We start from the raw sequence: 12,163 nt of genomic DNA, 5'->3' as shown, positions 1-12,163 counted from the left end.
AGTAGTGCGGTAACCCAACAAAGCAAAAAGTAACTTTTCATGCCATTACCTAGAACCTTGCACCATCGTTCCAAGTATCTTCTTTATGTTCTTGTTAGCATCCTCAACAGCTCCATTTGCCTTGGGGAGATACAAAGTGGAATTTCGATGCATAATATTGAACTGTTGACATACTTCTTTCATCAAATGGCTATTAAGATTAGCACCATTATCTGTGATGATTACCTTGGGAATTCTGAACTGGCAAATAAGGTTTGAATGAACAAAACCAACCACTGCCTTCTTGGTCACAGATTTGAAAGTCATAGCTTCAACCCACTTAGTGAAATAATCAATGGCCACCAGAATGAACATGTGCCCATTTGATGTCGCTGGCTCAATTGATCCAATGACATCCATGCCCCAAACAACAAAGGGCCAAGGTGCGAACATTGTATGCAACTCATATGGAGGAGAATGAATCAAATCACCGTGTACCTGGCATTCATGACACTTGCGTACAAAGTTGATGCAATCTCGTTCCATGGTGAGCCAATAATACCCTGCTCGAAGAATTTCTTTGCCAGAACATACCCACTCATATGTGACCCACAAACTCTGGAATGCACTTCGGTCATGATAGTCGTGGCTTGTTTAGCATCTATGCACCTCAACAGTCCAAGATATGGAGTTCTCTTGTACAAAATTCCCTCGCTCAAGAAAAATCCACTAGCCAAAAGTCGAATTGTTCTTTTTTGATCATATGTGGCATGTACCAGATACACCCCTATCTTGATGTATTCCCTGATATCATAGAACCATGGTTCACCATCAAGTTCTCTCTCAACCATATTACAATAGGCATGCTGATCACGAACATTAATATGCAAAGGGTCAACATAAGCCTTGTTCGGATGGTGTAACATTGACGCCAAGGTAGCCAAGGCATCGGTAACCTCGTTATGGATCCTAGGAATATGCCTGAATTCTACTGATCTGAACCATTGACAAAGATCATGCAGACATTGTTGATACGGTGTAAGCTTTAAATCCCGAGTCTCCCATTCTCCCTGAATCTGGTGCACCAACAGATCCTAATCTCCCAGGACCAAGACTTCCTGGACTCATATATCTACAGCTAACCTCAAACCTAGAATGCATGCCTCATACTCAGCCATGTTATTGGTACAATAAAAATGCAGCTGGGCTGTAACAGGGTAGTGGTGCCCTGCTTCAGAAATGAGCACAGCCCCTATTCCGACACCTTTCATGTTAACAGCTCCATCAAAGAAAAGTTTCCAACCTGGCTTTTCATCTTTCTACACCTTGTCAATATACATCACCTATTCATTAGGAAAATAAGTCCTCAATGGCTCATACTCTTCATCAAACGGGTTCTCAACCAAATGATAGGCCAATGCTTGGGCTTTCATCGCGGTTCGAGTCACATATATAATGACAAACTCTGTGAGAAAAATACACTTTGCAAGTCTTCACATGGGCATAGGTTTCTGAAAGGTATACTTTAGAGGATCCAGGCAAGAAATGAGATAAATAGTGTAGGGCGACAGATAATGCTTCAACTTTGTGCCACCCAAGTTAAGGTGCAACATGTCCTTTCAAGGGGAGTATACTTAACCTCATAGGATGTAAACTTCTTGCTGAGATAATAGATGGCTTTCTCCTTCTTGCCAATGATGTCCTGTTGACCCAACACACAACTGAATGAATTATCCAGGACTGTCAAATAGAGAATTAACGGTCTCCCAGGTTCTGGCGGGACCAACACAGGTGGGTTTGACAAGTACCCCTTGATCTTATCAAATGTCTCCTGGCACTCATCAGTTCATTTGACCGCAACATCCTTCTTTAGCAACTTAAAGATGGGATCACAAGTTGTCGTGAGTTGAGCAATAAACCTGCTGATGTAGTTTAAACGCCCGAGCAAACTCATCAGCTCAGTCTTATTACTTGGGGGTGGCAATTCTTGGATAGCTTTGATCTTTGACGGATCCAACTCAATGCCTCACCGACTGACTATAAACCCCAATAGTTTTCCAGATGGAACACCAAATACACACTTGGCAGGGTTGAGCTTAAGATTGTACCTGCGGAGCCTCTAATAAAACTTTCTCGAATATCAGACATGGTCGGATTGTTGCTTTGACTTTATGATCACATCATCTACATAAACCTCAATCTCCTTGTGTATCATGTCATGATACACAATAGTCATTGCCCTCATGTAAGTTGCCCCAGCATTTTTCAAACCAAATGGCATTACCCGGTAGCAATATGTTCCCTATGGCGTAATGAATGTTGTCTTTTCTGCATCTTCCTCATCTATCAAGGTCTAGTGATATGCCGCATAACAATACACAAAAGACTTGATCTCATTCTTGGCACAATTATCAATCAAAATATGAATATTTGGAAATGGGAAGTTATCCTTTGGACTTACTTTGTTGAGATCACGGTAATCAATGCACACTCTGGTCTTACCATCCTTCTTTGGTACTGGCACAACATTAGCTAACCAAGTGGGGTATCGCGTGACTCGAATGACCTTTGCATCCAACTGTTTTGTGATTTCTTCCTTGATCTTCACACTTATATCAGTCTTGAACTTTCTTAACTTTTGCTTGACGGGAGGGAATGCCGGATCATTTGGCAATTTGTGAACTACCAAGTCAGTACTCAAACCCGGCATGTCATCATATGACTATGCAAAAATGTCTTTATATTCAAACAGTGCTTTGATTATTTCTTCCTTGATTTGTGGTTCCAAGTGTACACTTATCTTGGTTTCCCTGATATTATCTGGATCCCCTAAATTGATTGCTTCAGTTTCATTTAAATTAGGCTTGGGTTTCTGTTCAAAATGATTTAGTTCTTTACTAATTTTCTCAAATGCCTCCTCTTCATCATATTCTGTTTCATCATCACACTCTATTTCTTGGATTATTATTTCAGAGTTAGATTGGCTTTTAAGACTTGACCGAAGATTCCTCATGCATGTTATGTCATTGAAACCAGCATAAAAAGAATTGTACAAAGAAAGACAAAAAGGACACTATCAATAGTAATGGAAAAGGGAAATTGCATTTCATTGAAAATAAAGGATAGGAGGGTTTGTACATCAAAACAAGGGAAAAATAAAAATCTGGATTACAACCCTGGAATAATCCAGATAACAGAAAAGAAAACAAAGCAAACTATCAAGACTCCTTCTGAGTAGGGAGAGAAGTAGCATTCCAATTGTTAAGCTTCACTTTCGGCCCAATAAACTGCATGTATGCTTTGCTGAAACCTTCCCCAATTTCTAACATGTTCACCTCATCAAATAGACTCTAGAACATTTTAATCAACTTTTCATCAAAGTCAACCACAGGCTTTGGAACTGCTGACACTATACGCTTCATTACCCCTGACTTGACGAAAGACCTAGAGAGGCATGGGATAGGCTTAGGGAGCGACCATGCCTTCTTTTTCAACTTTTTAGCCTTCTTCACATCATCCCCTGTGGGCTTGAACCCCAGTCCAAATGTACCCAGATTTTCACGTAGAGACACTGGTTGCACGATACCTTGCAAAGATGTACCCAGACCCTTGCCTGGCACAAAACCATTTTTTAACATTTCATTTGCTACCATGACTGTCACAGAAGCTATCTTTGGACCTAGAATGTATTCCCCTTCCGGAACCTTCTCAACTGGCACTATTTCGGAAACTTGGTACACCCAAGGCCCCTTATCATCTTCAACCTCAATAAATGAGACGAATGTATCATTGTAAGCACACAAGTTCTCATCACCATGCACAACGATTTCCTGTCTGTCCCACTCGAACTTTACCATCTGGTGCAAGGAAGACAGGACTGCTTTGGTAACATATATCCAGGGCCTACCCAACAACAAATTGTAAGATACAGCCACATCCAGTACTTGGAACTCCATGGTAAATTCAATTGGTCCTATTTTCAGTTCGAGCATGAAATCGCCAAAAGAATCTTTTCCCCCTCCGTCAAAACCTCAGACAAATATACTGTTCTTGTGGATCCTCTCAGCATCAATTTTCAACTTGTGTAAAGTGGAGAGAGGGAAAATGTTTGCACTGGAACCATTGTCAACAAACACCATTGTGACCACAGAATGTTCGCATTTCACCGTGAGATAAAGAGCCCGATTGTGTTCCGCACCCTCCAGAGGCAGCTAATCATCCGAGAAGATGATCCTGTTTGCCTTAAATATCTTGTTGGCAATCTTCTCCAAATGGTTCACTGTGATCTTCTCAGGGACATGAGCTTCATTCAGAATCTTCATGAGGGCCCGGCGGTGCTCGTCTAAATGTATCAACAATTATAGAAGAGAAATCTGAGCGGAGGTCTTTCTCAATTGTTTTACTATGGAGTAATCCTGCACCTTCATTTTTCTCAAAAATTCTTCCGCCTCCTCTTCAGTGGATGGTTTCTTCACTAGAATTGGACTATCTTTCAGCGTCTTAGCTTTCCTTAATTCCTCTGGGGCAAAGCATCTCCCCGAACGAGTCAAACCCTGGGTTTCATTAACTTCCTCTTCCACTTATTTCCCTTTATAAGTTACTATCACTCACTTGTAATTCCATGGAACAACCTTGGTGTTATCTATTGGCAGCTGGGTCACAGGTTTAATAATAACAAGGGCAATACAGGCCCCTTCCACGATAATGATAGGTTTATTTGCTACCCCCGACATGACCACTTTCGGCTTTCCTTGCTTTGTTTTAACATCATCTAGGAACCCCTTCGCGACTACCACCGGAGACTTATCATTGTGTGTGCTTGGCTTGTTTGTCAACCGTTCAGCGGTCGAAGATGTTGCCTTTGTAACCATTGGAGTTTTGGCTGGCTTACTTTCACCGGCACGGATCATCATAATAAAATTTGAAGGCTTCTTGGGCTCCCCATCCTTATGCACTATCTCAATCATATGTGTTTCGGCATGGGCTGGCAATGGATTCTGATTGATGTTCGGAGTTTCCGAACTCTGGACCACAATTTGGTTTGTATCGATAAGCTCCTGGATGGATTTCTTCAAATGCCAACATTTTTCTGTGTCGTCCCCCGGAGCATCAGAACAATATGCACATCTGAGGGAATAATCCCGGTTCTTTGGAGGGGGGTTTGGTAATTTTGACTCAATTGGTCTTAGAACATCCAACTGCCTCAACCTCTGAAATAAGCTGGTATAAGACTCCCCAAGCAGGGTGAAATTTTTCTTCCACTACAGCCTTTCATTTCTATACTCTGGCCTAGATCAAAAGCTTGGACCAGTAGGGTTTCAGTATGTTTGTGGAAAGGGGGTAAGGGTTTTGTGGAGCTGGGGCATGCCATTGCGGGTAAGGAGGGGGTTGAGCATACTACTGTGCATAAAGGACATGGTATTAGGGTGGCCTGACTAAATACTGATATTCTGGTGGTGGGAAGTAATGTTGGAGTGGATTATATGGAGTTTGGGTGTAGGTTTGAGGTTGGGTTCGAGTTTGGGTGTAAGTGGTGAGGGGAGCCCCTTGGGCCATGCCACGATCCTGAGATGACCATAGCAACATCTTCTTTCTTCTTTTTCCCTAACACACCCCTGGTGCCATTCTAGATCGTTTGTGTAGTTGCTTTGATGGCAAAGTAACTCATGATCTTGCTGGATTTGAGTCCTTCCTCTACTATTCCTCCCATTTTTACCACTTCATTAAAAGACTTACCTATGGCCGAGATTAGATGACCAAAGTAAGTAGGCTCCAAGGCCTGGAGAAAGTATTCTACCATTTCATCTTCCTCCATTTGAGGGTTGACTTGTGCCGCCTGTTCCCTCCATCAGAAACCATACTACCTGAAACTATCACTAGGCTTTTTCTCTATCTTAGTCAAAGACAAATGATTTGGGACAATCTCTACGTTGTACTGGAAATGCCGAGAAAAAGCCTAGGCCAGATCATCCCAAGTGTACCACCTGCTGTTGTCCTGGCGGGTGTACCACTCAAATGCTGCACCACTCAGACTTTGGCTAAAATATGCCACCAACAGTTCATCTTTCCCACCGGCTCCCCTCATTTTGCTGCAAAATCCTCTTATGTTGGACACGGGGTCTCCGTGCCGGTCTCACGGGGCATTTTCCTTTATAAAAAGGAAAATCATAAAAATAGTTTATTTTTGTGCATTTGAATTTCGTCGCTTGCTTTAATTTGGGAATTAAATAGTTGTGATAATTATTTAGAGTTAGTTAATTTAATTTGATAAGGACTATTTGATTAGGGATTAATTTAGTTTTTATTTTTAAATTTTAATTTAAAAGAATTTTGGAAAATTGAATTGAAAAGGAAAAAGGGAATAAAATAAGAAAAGAATCAGATCTGGGCCATCAATTCAAATCCCAAAACGTTACCCATCACCCTTACCCGGCCCAAAACCACCTGGACTCGGTCTAGGCTCCCTCTTAAATCAAAACGACGTCGTTTCGTTAAGCTTTGATCTGAGCCGTTGATCGTTCCTAATCCAACGGACAGGAACTGGGTTCCCGTTATGATTTATAGGTCCGAATCCTTCCCCCCTAGCTCAGTCATCTCTCTCACACCGGAGACCAAACCTAAACCCTAATAGCCGCCACCCTTTCCCACCGTCCTTCGGTGGCGACGCCATCTCCAAACGCCACCAAAATCACACCCTATAGCCTCCTCACTCCCCTCTTTCCAAATCCATACTCCATTACCCTCGAATATTGCCCTTGTTCCTCGAGTCGTAGATCCGAAACGAACCCCAGAAATCCCAAGTCATGTTTTGGCGAAATTTTGTGTCGAATCCGATTTTATTCGTGTGTTCTTCGTAAGAGCACACGATTAACATCAGATTTAATCGGAAAATCCAAGGATTTGAAGACCTAGGCCCCCTCTTTCATTTTCTGAGCTTTTCTTAGGTATTTTTTCTTTTCTTCTTTTGGTTTAATCTGTTCTTCGTTTGTTTCGGTTTTCTGTTTCTTCTCCTCTTGTTGAATCATTCTTCATTTGTTCTGGAGTTTATTTATTCATGCATGAAAAATTGGAGTCTTTTTCTTAATTAGTATAGTTAGGCTGTGATCAGATTAGTTTTAAAGTTGTTAGTTTTGTTAAGTTTAGTTAGTAAATCATTTTGGCCAAAGTTTTAATTGTCCTGTGTTATTTGGTGTTTACAACTTGTTAATTAGATAATTTCTAGTTGGGCCAAATAGATTTTTGATCTTGAGGGTTGGGTTTTGGGTCTATTCCAGCTTATTTGGGGCTGAACAGTTGCGTCAAATTGACCCATGGCCCATTCGATCTGTCTAGTATATTAACAGGGGTTTAGGAGCAACTTGGGAAGTCTAGGTGGGGGTAGACTGGGTAATTGGCATAGGGAATCTTTTGGTAACTGCTGGAGAAGCTTCTAGGAAGTTGGGTGGGGGTTAAAGTTGATTTTCAGATGTTTAACTAAGGCTATCTAGGCAAAAACAAAAATTGGAAAAGGGTCTAATGGCAAAGCGGAACTCCTCTAGGCTGCCCTACTTCCTTGCCTATAAAGGCATGTTTCCTTGCCTTTCAAGGCAATGATTGAGGAGTTAATAATTCAAAAAACAAAAACGGCTAAAAATTCCAATATAATCACTATTCCATTGCGTTTCATCTGTGAATGTTAAAGTCTTCAATTTTTTGAAACAAATTCTGATTCACCTGGGGTTGGAAATGGTTTGAGTTTAGTTTAAAAGTTTGGTTCAAAGTCTGCTAGACTCTTGTTCAATTGAAATTATTTTCTTCTGGAGTACTGCACAACATTTCTAGGTTGGAAACTGGTTTCACTAGTTATTTCTGCTGCTGCCTTATACTAAATTACTGCTGATCCTTCACCTTGTTTCTTTCCATCTTCAGGTACATGTTTCTACACTTTACTTAATGTAAAGGTTGGACTTGGGAATTAAAAATGGAAATCAAGGGCTGTGATTCATAGCCATAGCATTTGTGGTCATAGTTAGCTCTTTTGGTTTTATCTTCGATTTTTGTCTCTTATTTTTTTTTTAAATATGTAACTGGAAAACTAATATTCAGTACATCATATGTTGGTTGACAAATTGGATGAAGCCTTTGGGATGCAGTTATTATGTGTTGCTCATTTTTGTTTAAGATTTGGATTCAAAACTGTATAAATATGGCGTGATTCAGGTTGTTCTGGATTTTTTAAATGTGTATTAGACAAGTTATCAAGTCTGTTGTAATATGGATGTCCTATGAAACTCGGGCCGAGGGACAATACTATAGTGTCTGAACTTGATTCATATACATGACTGCTCACTTACATCAGGAATTTGGACATGTTTCTTGGTTTTCTTTAAGATCCAGTTTAAGTTTATTTTCAGGCTTAGCTTAGTTTTTGTTTTAGAACCTGAGTTTTTATATCTTAGTCTACCATCTTCAATCAAAGTTCTGAGATAGTCAAGGTCTATTTCTAACCTGAGTTTTTATATTTTGGTCTTTCATCACTTGTTTTGGAATTCAAGGGATGAATTTGTGTTCTTGAATAACTATGATTCAAACAGTGAATATATGGTTTGACAAGTTAAAAATCTATCTAAGCTATGTAAGGTTTTCATTGTCGTTGGCAAGGTCATAATTGGGATTCAAACTTCATGTAGTATGTTTATAATTTATCCTATTTAAAATTGGGACGTGAATTCTTATACTTGTTCAGTGTTTAGTCTTTTTCTTTTAGAAAATAATGATCATTTGGGTGTGCTGCATTTCTGGGTTCAATGTATACCAACTAGTCATCTACCAATCAGGTTGTTGGGCCCAGCTGACTTTTGGGCTTGGTCCTTGTTAAGCTTTTGTTGTTTAATTATTGACATTAATGTTCACAAGCAGGGGCGGTCCAACTCGTGAAATCCCAATGCCCATTTCCCTTCCTCTAGTGATCACGTGTCTCGGCCTTAAATCATATTAATTCAATTAGTTGTCGTAATTAATTTGAGATGAGACATACTAGATAACACAAATAACTTATGAACCTCCAAAATTTAGTCAGAATTTTCCGTTTAAAATTGAAATTGAGGTGCACCATGCTGGATAAAACTTTAAATGCATGGCCCTCTATTAATTCGTGTGATTTAGATGTAAACAACAAATGTTTGTAGTTTGCTTTAGGCCCGTTTAATATACCACCATGGTTGTGTATACGTTCGCGTAACATAATTACGATTTTGAAAAGACTAATTCGGAGTATGCGTTCGCGCAACTTCGACTAAATTTTCTTAATAATAATAAAGTGTTATAAATTATGGACATGTTCGCGTGACAAAATTTTTGACACGCCAAACAAATGGGTACACGTATGCGTGACTTATTTCAAGATGTTTTCTTAATTAAAAGAGGTAAAAGCACACAGGTTCTAAAATGAGTAATTAAACAATTTTAATAAGCCAAGTATGATCAAAGCGACCGTGCTAGAACCACAGAACTCGGGAGTGCCTAACACCTTCTCCCGGGTTAACAGAATTCCTTACCCGAATTTCTGTGTTTGCAGACCGTAAATAGAGTCAAACTTCCTCGATTCGAGATTTTAAACCGATGACTTGGGACACCATAAATTATCCCAAGTGGCGACTCTGAATTTAATAAATAAATGATCCAGTTTCGATTGTCACTTTAAGTTAGAAGAAAACTCCCCTTATACCCTTTTACGGGGTGTAGGTAAAAATGAGGTGTGACAGCTCTGGCGACTCCGCTGGGGAACGAACCCAGAATCTCTGGTCCATGGTTCAGAATTCGAGCTTGTTAATATGATTTTGCTTGGCTTTATTTATTGTTGATATTACTGTATTCTGTGGACCTTTTTCGTGCTAAATGCTATATGTTTATCGCTTTAATATTGTTTGAATTGTATATAACTGTCTTCTTATGCCACCCCTCTGAGTCTTCTGAAAATGGTGCACACGTTCGTGTGGCCCGCTTTTTCTGTAGAAATTATACCAAATAGAACGAGGTTGGGCAAGCGAAAAGGCCGGGTAGACTTCAGTGCTCCCGGTACGTTGCCCTCTCTTCGGCCCCAGTTGTCCGCTCGGCTACCCAAGTCTAGACCAAAACCCCAAGATTTAAACCTAGAAAAACACAGCTTCATGCCAGATCCCTAGTAGGAACGTTTGTTTGCATCATGTGCATTTGACTTAGGGGACTCAACACAGGGGTTGGGTCCGTCTAAGACATGTGTGCCCGAAATAACAGACCATCCTGATGCATTCTATGTACTATGTGAACATTTATTTGTTTCGGCTTGCATGTTGATCGGCTAAGGAATATAATGCAAAGAGAAAAACCAAGAGTGATACAGGGAAGAAATACAACCCAGTTCTAAAAACCCGGTATTTGAAACATCCCGAAACTCTGCCAAAATATTTCAAAAAAAAAAAAAGTTATTCCAAAAAGAGGCAAACACTGTGTTCTTACAAATGTGTCAAAACTGACCGAACTATGCAGGTCTGATTCTCACCGGATGTGGGATACATAGGCAACCTATATAAGGTTCAGCCTTATTTTTGAAAAAAAAAAGAAAAAAAAAAGAAAAGAGAATCAGTGGTCAAGTGAATACAGTCTGGGGTTTTTTAGTCAAAGTGAGCCGATCAAGCTTCGGCAATGTTTTAAACCGTTCTTGCCAAGATAGCCTTAGAGTATGTTTCAATTGTCAAAAGGTTATTTCCGTAAAAGAACGAACAAGTCTGTGAAGTGTCATAAAGTAATCATCATCGGCCTCAAAATTCATGTGAAATTGGGAAGGGGCCACATTTGCAAAAACAGCCATTTGGCTAAAATTGGCATATAGGGGAAGAAATCATGGTCCTTTGATTTGTTTTTTCAGAAACCTGTTTACAAAAGGTCCACTAGAGTCAACCCTAACCTTAACCTTCCACAGGAACAAATGAATACCATCCAGGATCCGCCAAAAGTGGTCATGGAACAGGATCAGTTGCACTTGCGTATGTGGTGGAATGATCTAGATGAAGATGGTCAGAAATGGGTGAAAAAGCAATTGGGTGCCCTTATAAACATTTTTAAGATCAAACCACAGGAAGATCTTATCAAGGCTTTGGTAACTTTCTGGGATCCTATCCACAATGTCTTTTGTTTCTCAGACTTTGAGATCACCCCTACTTTGAAGGAAACGGCCGGGTACATTGAGTTTGGACGGGATTTGAGGAAGCAACAACTTATATTTCCAAGGGCTCCGTCAGTGAACAAGTTCTTTGACCTCCTGAATATTAGTAAACAAACGAATAAAGACTGCGTGAGCAATGGGTGTTTTGCTTTCCATTTCTTATACTTCAGGTTCGGGCACTCTGCTGGTTTTGAAACGCATGAAAAGTGTCTGAGCAACAAACAAGATAAGGGCCTTTGGCAAATTCATCGCTGATTCGCATTTATTGTGGCATTCTTGGGGATCATGGGTTTTCCAAATGATAAAGGGACGGTGATATTCGTATGGCTAGAATTGCACAAATCCTCACCACCAAGGAAGATCATACACTTGCCCGTTGGTGCTGGCAGATATTTATCGAGCATTGACTTTATGCAAAGTAGGGGCTCAATTCTTTGAAGATTGCAACATCCTTCTGCAAATGTGGTTGATCGAGCACCTTCGCCATCATCCCAGATTCATGAGTTATGGTTCCAGCCCGGATAACTTCATCACCAGTTATGAGGAGAGGGTAAAGGATTACAACGCACCAGAAGGGTTTGAAGCATGGGTCTCCCACTTGAAAGTTCTCAACGCAGGTCAGATCGAGTGGACTATAGGATGGCTCCTGAGGACAGAAGTCATATATATGACTACTAACAAGGGCTACCTGAGGTTAATGGGTGTAAGGAGTATTCAACCGTATGCACCGCAGAGGGTCTTGAGGCAATTGGGAAGGTATCAGATTGTGCCCGAAGATGAAGATCTAAGCACCCAGGTCATAGAGTTACATCCAGAAGATGCATTGCCCGAGGTTGTAGTTCAACAAGATTGTAATAGCTGCTGGTATCTAAACAATGGCACTCAGGTACCAGACATCGCCAAGGGAGAAGTAGATCTAAACTATGCAGCTTGGTTTGAGAAAATGTCTTGTGTAAATAACGAGCCAGAGCCTGAGAGGCCCGCCAAAAGGCCTCATGTTCA

Source organism: Nicotiana tabacum, chromosome 22 (assembly GCF_000715075.1).
Source record: "Nicotiana tabacum cultivar K326 chromosome 22, ASM71507v2, whole genome shotgun sequence".
Taxonomy (NCBI): domain Eukaryota; kingdom Viridiplantae; phylum Streptophyta; class Magnoliopsida; order Solanales; family Solanaceae; genus Nicotiana; species Nicotiana tabacum.
This window is presented reverse-complemented; position numbering follows the sequence as displayed.